The sequence below is a fragment of the Halyomorpha halys genome, unplaced genomic scaffold, assembly GCF_000696795.3.
Source record: "Halyomorpha halys isolate HHAL.00 unplaced genomic scaffold, Hhal_1.1 Scaffold250.1, whole genome shotgun sequence".
NCBI classification, from domain to species: Eukaryota; Metazoa; Arthropoda; class Insecta; order Hemiptera; family Pentatomidae; genus Halyomorpha; species Halyomorpha halys.
The window spans coordinates 684,571-694,128 of record NW_027108814.1 but is presented as its reverse complement, the minus strand read 5'-3'; the positions used below and the strand labels follow the sequence as shown (position 1 = coordinate 694,128).

At 25.3% G+C, this 9,558-nt stretch overlaps 1 long non-coding RNA gene across 1 annotated transcript in view; it reads right to left on the bottom strand.

Annotated features, from left to right (window-relative positions):
* Positions 1 to 9,355, bottom strand: part of LOC136795690 (uncharacterized) — a 73,267-nt gene extending 63,912 nt beyond the window's left edge. The window contains exon 1 of the long non-coding RNA XR_010843329.1: positions 9,217 to 9,355. This is a non-coding gene — a long non-coding RNA (uncharacterized lncRNA). The remainder of the gene's footprint in view (positions 1 to 9,216) is intronic.
* Positions 9,356 to 9,558: the final 203 nt, after the last annotated feature.

Genomic DNA, 9,558 nt, shown 5'->3' with positions numbered 1-9,558 from the left:
ATTTATTTAATGTAATTTACAACTGTACAAAATAATACAATAGGTAAATATGTTGTATGTTTCATATACACTTAAAAATCTTGGGAAGGAACCACCCATTGGTGGTACTTCAAACATTAATTTAAATTAGAAGGTCCCGTGGCCATCTTCTTTTCAGACACCTCGGAGGATTATCAGGGATTGTTAAGGATGAAAGATTAAGAATAATTGGGTTAGGATGGTTAAGGAGTTTGGAATAAAAAGACGCATATCTGTTTTGGGACAAATCTGCAACGAATGGGATGTTAAGGTCTTTTACGAAACTAAACGAGATCCAATTGAAGGTGAAATAAAATTAATATAGACTTCGGCTATTATTTAATTACGTATAAGATATTTCTATTCTTTTCTTGGTAAATATCTATAAGAAAATACATAAATTTTATGTAAATAAAATAGAAATTTGATACAGACCCCGCATCACTTATCCATCACCCATTAATTTCTTTACTAAAAGAATGGTAGAAATACAAAAATAGAACTTATGAAGGTCAGGGTTGCGGTCAAAAGAGAAACAAAAATTGTTAACAACAATTTATTTTCCGACGTTTGCCCCACTTTGTAGAGCTTCACCGAGGCTGTTCAAGTTAAAAGTCTAAAAGCTAAAAGTTTAAAACAACGAAATTTCTCAACGCAGCACTTTTCAGTCTTTAAAATTATTCTCCACAAACGCCTGGTTTATATTATGTGCAGCTTTTGCAGCATTTTTACCATGTTTATATTTTATACAAAAAAATTACACGAATATCGGTGGAGAAAAAATATACAAAATTCAAAACAAATAACAAAAAAGAACACTTATGAGAAAATCACCGTTGTTGCAATGTAACTCTGGCGGTGGACAGTACTACTATAAACGAGGTTATGCAAAAAAACAAAAGCTAACGAATACAGGAAGAGAAATATTTGCAAGTAAAAAAAAATTATTTCATACACATCAACCTAATACATGGAGAGACTAAACAATTATTTGGAGAAAGGACATATCAGTATAGTAATAATAATAAAATGAGTATAAAGACCCTTATAAAAGAGCATTATTATAACATGCAACAAAAAATAAACATGTTTTTGATTTTGAAAATACAATCGTTTTACATAAAGGAACCAATGCCTTCAAAAGAAAAATGCTGGAAGCTATATAGATATCGGAAAATATTAATTATACGGTTAATTTCAAATCATACACATAAAATCTTTGACCAGCGTTATGATGGAATTTTAAGTCAAATTAATTTGTGAACAATTGTTTATATATAAGATAAATAATATAATAAAATTAATAAATAAATAAAATGAGAATATGCCAAACCTGGTATTTGAGGTAGGTTAAAGAATGTATTGTTGATAAAATTACTGAAAAGATAGTAAAAGATCGTGCAAATTGAATGAAATTATTATAAGTGAAAACTAAAAAAAAAAAAAAAAAAAAAAAAAATTTAACACAATATGATGAAAGATAATAAATCGGTTTTATAGCTTACTGATTAAGGTATATTTTCGACAAAGGTGGAATACCGTACAACCTTTTAAAAACATTTTTGTAGCTGTGATATTATAAATAAGTGGAGTATTCATGATCTTTAGTTTAACATGTTAAAGCGTGTTAAATGGAGAAATATTTCCTTCTTTCACCATGCTAAATTGATATAACATATAACATGGTTGAGAGTCTGTTAAATGGAGAATAACATCACGCAACAAACCAGCTGAGCTAATCACTTTTTTTTTTGTTGTGTTAATTTATGAGCACATGGTTTGTGTTAGTATTGTTTTGGATGTTTTAAAATTAATAAAGCAATGGATGACAATATTGTGATGAGAGTTGTCAATTGGCTCATCTTGATTCTCTTCCTCACAAGTTAGAAGATCAACACGGCACTCAGTAGTTAAACTTACACACAACTTATACATACTTTTCACTTACTTTAGGCATTTTGTAATAAATTACTTTAATCAAAACTTAGAAGTAAACAATAACATAAAGTTTTGGAAGGAAAGGTTATTAAACAAGTTGATTAAAAAATCCGCTAGGAGCGCTTAAGCATTCAACATAACTTTAAATAGGGCTACTCACAATCCTATTACACAACATTTAACATGGTAAAACATATTACATTTAACACAACATCATGAATACCCTTAAGGTAGAATAATCAATAATTCAGAATGTTTTTAAAATTAATTTTTAATGATTAGATCGTAAATGAAATTATTAATTAATAGATATCCTTGAGATTGGCCGAAATGCAAGAGTTCTAAGAAAATAAACATGTTGAGACTATGTAGATATTTTTTATTTTAATTTATAAGCAATAAAGTCTTAAAAAAGAAATTAAATTATGTATATATTTTTAAATCATATACGATGAATGATCAGTTGTTTCATCGCCTGAGACACTTGCGTACCCTTAATTGGGTAAAAATCTTATGGTTGAGCACGATTCTGACCAAATCACCTCCTTGCGCAGCCGTTGGACTAGTAACAGTACTTCCTTACAACCCCTGACCCTCCATGGGTAGTAGTGGTACAGATTTCAATTTTAATTTTTTTTTTTTTAGAATTTCATTAATATCCTAATATAAACCATAAATCAATTGATTAAAAAAAAAATTATAATAAAAAAATTAAGGAAAAGAATTAACAAATGATAACAAAGATAACCGAGTTAGCCGCGTGGCGATATCGACATTATACTTTTTTTTATCAAGAATGCTATTTCTGTTTTGAATAATATTGTGCACTACAAGTTGCATAACTACTGATAATAAAACTGAGACTCATGAAAAAATTATTTCAATGAAATTTCTTGGTAATTGTTTGTACATGCATTTATAAGAGATTTTTTTTTTTAATATTTTATTTAAACAAAAAATCTTACATATAAAACAATATCTACATAAATGAGAAGCATATTAAATGTGTATTATGTATACTAAATATTTAATAAATAATATTGAATAGATGTCTTATATCATAACGTCAGTTTATTTATTTTTTTTTCTAAATTTACATTATCCTCCCAGGCCCCTGAAAAGAAAATGGCCACGAGACCTGCTAATGTAAAAACTTCATTAGATTGCTACCAATGTTTAGTTTCTCTACACGGCTGTATCAGTTCATTATAAACTAAAATCAAATTTATTGGATGTATGTATATGAATATACAGTTGTAAATAGCAATAAATTAATAAAAATAACATAAAAAAATTACATTAAAACTTTATTTTATTTTGTTTTTTAACTAATCTGACTTTTACAGAAATAGCATAAATAATTAAATTGTTATATAATATATATTTTAATAGAAATATAAGAAACAAATGTTAAAAAATTCTTAATTCTACAATATTATATTTTATCTTCTGTTTCATTTATATTTATAATTCTATTTCACTTTATTTTTCTCTTTAAATAATTTCGAAAAAAAAATTAAATATTACTTCTTTTGGTATTTTTTATTACGTATGACAGGTTTTCTGATTTAAATCTTATTCAAAAGGCCATTTCTTTTTAAGAAAACTAAAACCATTCCCACGTTCTTCTGGTCATCATTCAGAGCATCCGATACACTCGGTCCTACTCCCAATCTACTCAAGTTCGCAGAATAAAAATGACATTTCTCAAATATGTGACTGATCGGGAAGTTAGTAGCACAGTGCCTTATCATTGAGCTTCCCACTCCCACGTATGGAATATTAATGTTATTGAAATATATTTCTGATTAATAAGCAAATATACTAAAGTAATATTTAACATTTTTTCAATCACATCAAAAATATTTGTCAGTTTTAAATTCACTATTACGAACCGATTTTTTTCCCCTAAAAAGTTTGAAAAACCAAGTTATAACAAATTTTAGAATATACGCTAACCCAACATGAACTTTAAACTTTTTTTGTCTGTTGTAAGTCGTTGAAAAATATGATACATGTAAATGTTTAAACAATGGTTTTAAAAAATAAAATAAAATTTAAACATATTGCTACATATTTAAAAATGTAGATTTTTTTATTTTTTTATCTAGCTGAATTCCTGATCTTTAAGAGATTCAAGAATGTCTGCTAATATCATCTATGAAAAAATTATTCACAATTTTAAATAAAAGTTTAATTTCTTTTTTTAAACTAATTTTATGTCGTTTTAATATATCATAAATGGAGACCAAATTTTCGTCAAGTAAAAACCTAAAATGTGCAAAATCGTACAGTAACAATCCAAAATGTATATTCCCAAATCCTGCAATAATCAACTTTATTGTCCGATTTATAATATTAATGTATGAAAGGCTGACCTTATCATGGTGGAACCTAATTAAACTCGCTAAATATTCTCCACATTTATGCAAACAACTAAACTAATCTAATATTTTCTATATTTACCTAATATTTTGTCAATAATTGAAGACCCACGAGGAAAATTATGTTTCTAATATGAAGTTTGGAATTGCATTTTTCAACTTCTTAAAACTCCCTCAATTTTAAGTTTTAGAAAAATGTGCAATATGTAGATAGGAGTATTTCAAAATATTCTTTCAAAGAAAATCCCCTTTTTAATTTCCCCCTAAAGTTCACATAGCATGTTTCTTCGCTTAGCTTTTCAATCGTGCGTTTACATTAACCAACATGAACATAGCATTAACCAAAAACCTAACAAGTTATAAGTCAAACATAAAAAGTTTGATTAAAAAGATATCGGTATATTCACTTTTGTTCGGTTTTAAAATACTACTAAAAAGTCAGAATGAAGAATGTAATATTAAAAGTGGAGAAGGAATCGATGTTACAATAAAAAGCTTATTCTTGAAAGAGTTTTTCATAGTTACCCGAAACTACTGGCCTATACTCTTTCAAGAACATTCGTCTCTTGTGTTTACTTGTTCATTATTTTTTAAAGTTCAATTCGACTCTTCATAACAAATAATTGAAAAATAACAATAAATTTGAAATAAATAAATACTGGCATACGCAATATGAGAAATTTAGTACAAGCAACAAAAATCAATAGCCTGTTTTTTTTTTGTTTTTTTTGCCAACGTGAAATTTTGTGGAGTAACCCCAAAACGTCCAATTTTTTGTAATATAAAATTAGTGTTATTTGAATGTTGTTACCATAATTCGAAGAAGTATTCCAGGGAACTAAAGATGCAATTTCTCGAAAAATCGGTCTTACATTACAATTAAATCTTTGTAGAATGAATTTTAAAAATAGAATCAAATTTATCGAGATTGTCTTAAACTCTAAGATATACAATTTTAATGATGTATACAATTTATTAAATAAATTAAAATTTGTATCCTTTCTTGTCTCAACACTTTTTATTCCACTTTTTATAACAGTCCAACGTTTCGGCCATTTTAGCCATCCTCAAAGACATCTTCAATTATAAATTCTTCCTCACATTAAATTTAGAATTTCTTTTGCAGGCTATTCTGCCTAGGTCATTCATTAATTATAAGTTAGAAACCTATTTTTTTTATTTAAAATCATAAATATCTAATTTCTTGTGTGGATAATTTTAAAATAAGAAGAAATTAGATATTTATGATTTTAAATTTTAAAAATAGGTTTTTAAGTTATAATTAATGAATGCCCTGGGCAGAATAGCCTGCAAAAGAAATTCTAAATTTAATGTGAGGAAGAATTTATAATTGAAGATGTCCTTGAGAATGGCTAAAATGGCTGAAACGTTGGACTGTTGAAATAAAAACTTTTGAAACAAAAAAGGATACAAGTTTTGATTTATTTAATAAATAATTACCTTGTCTCAAGAAATTGAAATAATATAATTAAAGATATATACAATGTAAAATATATTTTTAAATAGTCAGTTTTTTGTATAGGTGTTAAATAAAGATGAGTAATTTCACATTTTCTAAAATATATTCAGTAAAAATGGTAAATTACAAATTTTCTAAGATATATTCAGTGTTTAGCAAAAAATCGGTGTTCGGTAAAAAAGGTAAATTCCACATTTTATAAGATATATTCTGTAACAAGGCCATGTTCCACATTTTCTAAGATATATTAATATTTTGTACTTCACCTAGTCAGAAAAATTCTTTTTAAATACAAAATGAATAATATGGTTATATACATAATGACTATTATTTCAATAACCAATAAAAAGGAGAAAATTCTAGCAATTAATACTAAATTTATTTAATATCACCAAATATCTTCAAATAGAAATATGCTTATATTTTTGATAACTTTGTGCATTCCTAATTGTGTTTCACAATTGATTTTTGGGTCATTTTAGTTTTTAATTTTAATTTTTAATATTAGTACAATTTTTTTAAGGCAACAACTAAGCAGATAAAGAAAAATTCAAACACCAACGACAAACGTATATTTTGAACGTTACTTCTATTCCAAATTATTCAATTATATCTATGGCTTATGTGGCACAGTGGTGCTAAGAACATTACCAATAACTTTACAAACAATACAAATAAATCTTCTCTTCTAGAAAAATTACAAATTTTCAATTAATTTTTCTAATAAATTAAGCCTTTTATTGTATTTTCGTAAAGTTAGTGGAAATGTAAGCCATCGATATATCACAAGATATTTTAAAATAAACATTCATTAAACATTTATTTTTATTTTAAATTATATTACTTATGATGGTATTACTAATTTATTTTCAGCCCAAAGTCATATGAAAAATATAATCTGATTATTTAAAATATAATAGTAAATAAATACATCAATCTCATTCAACATAAACGATCATTTTAAATTAACGTTTTTTTTATTCTTTGCTAACTTTAAGTCGTTGAAAAATGTCATGATACTTTGAGGAATTGTTTTAAAAATATGAAATAAAATTTATCAAGATTATCTTAAATTTTAATATGTAAAATTTAAATAATATATACAAACGACAACTTGTGTGAAAAGTTCTTTTTGGATGAAAGACCTTTTAATTTTTGTATTTCACTAGATATTTTTAAATGGACATTATTGAAATACTTATTTTTAATACCATTTATGGGGTTATAGTAATTTTTATTTTCAGTCCCAAGTCGCATAAAAAAACACATATTCTATATTTATTTATTTAAAATATAATAATATATATAAAAAATACACGATAATTTAAAATCAATTTTCTAATTTATTTTTTTTAACTTATATACAGGAAAAAATCGACTACACTTAAATCTTTGAAATTAAATTTAGCATGATCATCTTATATTTTAAGATATACAATTTTAAAAATATACACAATGAAAAATATATATTTTTTGAATATTCTCCTTTTTTTACAATGTCGGCATAAAAACTATAAATAAATCCGGAAATTTATTAGGGATTAAAGTCGATATAATATAAAAATCAAATTCTTCTCCAGAGAGCATATTTTGAAATTTAACAAATCTGAAAAATACGTTTTGGATGAAAAACCTTGAAATTTTTTATTTTTGAAATCTATTACATTCATAATTTTATTTGAAATAAAAATAAAAAAAGGTGAAAAAGGTAAATATTTCATTTTTTATTTAATTTATAATCAGGAAAAAAAATTTGATTAGACTCAAATATTTGAAATAAAATTTAACATTACCTTATATTTTAAGATGTACAATTTTTAAAATATATATTTTTTAAATATTTACTTTTTTTATATATTCTCGGTGATTTTTATACATGATCGGTGATAAAGATCATAAATAAATTCGGAAATGAAATACGGAATAAAGTCAGAAGAGTATATTTCGAGATTTAACTAGTCTTAAAAAATTCTTTCTAAATGATAAACGAATATGTTTATATTTTTGAGAACGTGGTAGATTCCTAATTGTGCGTTATTACTACATAAGTATATTTTAAACTTAAAATTGATTTCATATTAATCAATTCAATAATCATAGATATTTTCAAATGGATATCCTTTAAATATTTATTTATATTTCTAAAAACATTTTTTAGGTGCTATTAATTTTTTTCAGCCCCCAGTCGTAAGAAAAATACTATAAAAAAAAATTCTAATAGATATTTTTTGTGAAGTCCTATCTATTAATGTCTTTGCTTTTTCTTTAGGATTTCAGGGATTTTGCTGTAACAACTGTATGAGTAGTTAAATTTTTATTTAGATACTTATATAAAATTCTATATTTCCTCTTATATTAAAGTATTTTATAATATACACTACTTAAAATATTAATTTTCACCATCACACTTTTAACATGAAAAACGTTTAAAGAAAAAAAATATATTTTAAATCATTCCTATAACATAATATTCTTTTTTTTTTTTTTTTTTTGTCGGCCTCCTGTCGTAGAAACAGTTGTATTAAACATTCTTTTATTACACTCAAATCTTTGAAATCATACTTAACAAAATCATTATATTTTAAGATGTTCAGTTTTAAAAATACATATTTTTTTAAATATTCACTTTTTCTTTTGTAAAAAGTATAAATAAATTCAAAAAATTAATACGGAATTGAGTCGGTATAATATAAAAAACAGACGGTTTTCAGGAGAGTATATTTTAGAATTTAACTAGTCTGAAAAAAAAAATTTTTTGATGAGAAACGAACATATTTTTAAGAACGTAACTTCACTCATAATTGTGTGTAATTAATACATTAGTATATTTTAAATTGATTTCATATAATTCCATTCAATATTGAGAGATATTTTAAAATGGGGATTCTTTAAATATTTATTTTTATTTCTAATAACACTTATTAGGTGCTATTAATTTTTTTTTCGGTCCTAGTTGTAGGAAAAATACTAAACGAAAAATTCTAGTCGATATTATTGTGAAAAGTCCTTTTGTATCAATGTCTTTATATTTTCCTTATCGTGTCGGGGCTGTTGTTGTAACATACACATTTATGTAAAATTCTATATTTTGTCTTAAATTAAAATATTTTTGTATATATACTATTTAAGTATTTATTTTCACTGTTACACTCCTAATGTGAAAAAAAATTAAATTAATAAAAAATCTTAATATTTTTTTTTAGAAAGAATTAAATTTAGAAATTATATTTTTAAATTTTTTGAACATCAAAAATTTTTTTTGTAATGATGCGTATAATATTAAATATATATTTCCAAATTGTCATTTTTTTTTATTTTGTATCAGAATATTTTAAATTAAAGAAAAATGCGGATAAAAATTATAATTTAATTTACTTAAATAAAATAATAATTTACCGTGAGCTGCTGCCGACGTGGCGAGCACTAAAGAGATCGCGAGAAACATCCGACGGCCGAAGAAAACCCCCGAAGCCGCTGAAGACAGCACTGAGGGTAACCCGCTACTGTCTGTACCCGCCGCTGCTTGGGATAACCACCGCCCGCCGCAGCACCTCCGGTGCAATTAGTCACTATTTGTCAAGCGATGGATGATCAAACGTTTTGCCGTGACGTAAGAGGGGGGATACCACAATTATATTAGAATAGTGTTTATATGTGTCAGAGATGCAGTAATTATATTCCATCAAATGACTAAAGTGAATGAAGAAGAAGTGATTGGTCCAATAAAGTTTAAACCTC